This window comes from Loxodonta africana, chromosome 5 (assembly GCF_030014295.1).
Source record: "Loxodonta africana isolate mLoxAfr1 chromosome 5, mLoxAfr1.hap2, whole genome shotgun sequence".
NCBI classification, from domain to species: Eukaryota; Metazoa; Chordata; class Mammalia; order Proboscidea; family Elephantidae; genus Loxodonta; species Loxodonta africana.
In genome coordinates this window covers 152591947-152595113 of record NC_087346.1, presented here as the reverse complement: position 1 = coordinate 152595113, position 3167 = coordinate 152591947, and the positions used below count along the sequence as shown (strand labels likewise).

Genomic DNA, 3167 nt, shown 5'->3' with positions numbered 1-3167 from the left:
ATTCGGTTGGATCACCTTTCTTGGGAATAGTCATAAATATGGATCTCTTCCAATCAGTTGGCGAGGAAGCTGTCTTCCATATTTCTTGGGATAGATGAGTGAGCACCTCCAGTGCTGCATCTGTTTGTCGAAACATCTCGATATTCCATCAATTTCTGGAGCCTTGTTTTTCGTCAATGCCTTCAGAGCAGCTTGGACTTCTTCCTTCAGTACCATCAGTTCCTGATCATATGCCACCTCTTGAAATGGTTGAATATTGACTAATTCTTTTTGGTATAGTGACTCTGTGTATTCCTTCCATCTTCTTTTGATGCTTCCTGCGTCATTTAATATTTTCCCCATAGAATTCTTCACTATTGCAGTCCAAGGCTTGAATTTTTTCTTCAGTTCTTTCAGCTTGAGAAATGCCAAGCATGTTCCTCCCTTTTGGTTTTCCATCTCCAGCTCTTTGCACATGTCATTATAATACCTTGTCTTCTCGAGCCACCCTTTGAAATCTTCAGTTCTTTTACTTCATCAAATCTTCCTTTTGCTTTAGCTGCTCGATGCTCAAGAGCAAGTTTCAGAGTCTCCTCTGACATCCATCTTGGTCTTTTCTTTCTTTCCCGTCTTTTCAGTGACCTCTTGCTTTCTTCATGGATGATGTCCTTGATGTCATTCCACAACTGGTCTGGCCTTCGGTCACTGGTGTTCAATGCATCAAATCTATTCTTGAGATGGTCTCTAAATTCAGGTGGGATATACTCAAGGTCATATTTTGGCTCTCGTGGATTTGGTCTGATTTTCTTCAGTTTCAGCTTGAACTTGCATATGAGCAATTGATGGTCTGTTCCACAGTCGGCCCTTGGCCTTGTTCTGACTGATGATTTTGAGCTTTTCCATCGTCTCTTTCCACAGATGTAGTAAATTTGATTTCTGCATGTTCCATCTGGCAAGGTCCATGTGAATAGTTGCCGGTTATGTTGGTGAAAGAAGGTATTTGCAATGAAGAAGTCGTTGGTCTTGCAAAATTCTATCATTCGATCTCCGGCATTGTTTCTGTCACCAAGGCCATATTTTCCAACTACTGGTTCTTCTTCTTTGTTTCCAACTTTCGCATTCCAATCGCCAGTAATTATCAATGCAACTTGATTGCATGTTCAATCAATTTCAGACTGCAGCAGGTGGTAAAAATCTTCTATTTCTTCACCTTTGGCCCTAGTGGTTGGTGTGTAAATTTGAATAATAGTCATATTAAGTGGTCTTCCTTGTCAGTGTATAGATATTATCTTATCACTGACAGTGTTGTACTTTAGGATAGATCTTGAAACGTTCTTTTTGACGATGCATGCAACACCATTCCTCTTCAAGTTGTTATTCTCAGTATAGTAAAGTATATGATTGTCTGGTTCAAAATGGCCAATACCAGTCCACTTCAGCTCACTAATGCCTAGAATATCGATGTTTATGCTTTCCATTTCATTTTTGACGATTCCAATTTTCCTAGATTCATACTTCATACATTCCAGGTTCCGATTATTAATGGATGTTTGCAGCTGTTTCTTCTCATTTTGAGGCGTTCCACATCAGCAAATGAAGGTCCTGAAAGCTTTACTCCATCCACGTCATTAAGGTCGACTCTACTTTGAGGAGGCAGCTCTTCCCCCGTCATCTTTTGAATGTCTTCCAACCTGGGGGGCTCATCTTCCAGCACTATATCAGACAATGTTCTGCTGCTATTCATAAGGTTTTTACTGGCTAATGCTTTTCAGAAGTAGACTGTCGGATCCTTCTTCCTAGTCTGCCTTAGTCTGGTAGCTCAGCTGAAACCTGTCCTCTGTGGGTGACCCTGCTGGTATCTGAATACTAGTGGCATAGCTTCCAGCATCACAGCAACACACAAGCGTCCATAGTACAACAAACTGACAGACACGAGGAAGAGATGGAGGACAGGAGGGAGACGCCCGAGGACAGGGAGGTCCGGCAGCAGCTGATGTGGAAGAGGGACGTATGTCTTCTTCGAAGACAAACACAAACATCTTTGCAAGTTTCCCTGCTAGAAAAGTATTCGTGTTCCAAGTTTATAATTGCTGTAGAAAATAACACAGTAGCATTTTTGTCGTCATTTGTTATGAACTCAGGCGTCTGGGAGGAAGTTTGTTGTGCTAAACTGTGGAATGAATGGTGTAGAACCACAGATGCTGTTAGCCTGTCCCCCACAGAGGCTTTTTGTGTGTTTTATCATCTAAAATCAAATCCTTCAGTTTTCCTTTGTCAGTGCAGTTGGTATGTTGCCGAAGATCAGCAGTATCAGTGGCTGGAAAAGGCTTTTGGCTCTTGTCCAAAGAAGAACACACAGGTAACTATCCTCATGGGTCGAAATATCACTGACTACAAAACTTCAGAGTCTACCTGCAGCCTGCCATCTCCTTTCCTGAGAGACCCTGAAAACACAGAATTTCAAAGATCCTGTGTGTTGTTCGCTGCTGGAACAGCCGAAAATCGTACATGACCTTCCTGCAGCGGTTCTGAGTTACTGTCAAGTGTGGCGAATTCCTGCAATTCTGTACTTGTGTTATACTGATGTTATGAAACTTGAGCCCATTACAGTAGAAGCGTTTAAGCCTATACTTTCTTCCAGAAGCTTGAAAGGTTTGGTTAAGACTATTCCCCAGAGCACAGAGATGCTGAAGAAACTGATGGCCACAAATGAGACTCAGAGCAACATACACACATGATTCTAAAGGTTGTTTTGTAATGTGTACTACCCACCCATCCCTTGAAGGGGAGCAGCGTGCCCTGTTTTTTTCTTTTTGCGGGGGGCTATTTTTTTTTTTTTTTGAGGGACAATCATTATTACCATTTAACAAATAAGGATGTGGTAGCCAAATTGGTTAGATCAATTTCCCAAGGTCACCTAATGATCATATGACCAACCTTGAACCAGAGTGTGTAATTCTCTTCCTGCCTAAGCAAGTTCTCTTTTCATTTATTTCAAGAGTGTTGCAAAAACAAAAAACTTAATTTGCTTGTGCTGAAGGGTACTGTGATTTTTTCCCCTCTTCTTTTTAATGAGATATGGAAAACATATTTTGGCTCTTTGAAAATCCAGCCCAAGACCATTCTCTGACTTAAGAAACTTAGGATATACTACAGGGAAGAGGGTCAGACCTGACTTCTCTACCCTC

The 3167-nt window shown here is 41.5% G+C and overlaps 1 pseudogene; it reads left to right on the top strand.

The window, feature by feature from the left end:
* The first annotated feature begins 1830 nt into the window (after positions 1-1830).
* On the top strand, positions 1831-2762 carry LOC100658008 (proteasome assembly chaperone 1-like; annotated as a pseudogene).
* Positions 2763-3167: the final 405 nt, after the last annotated feature.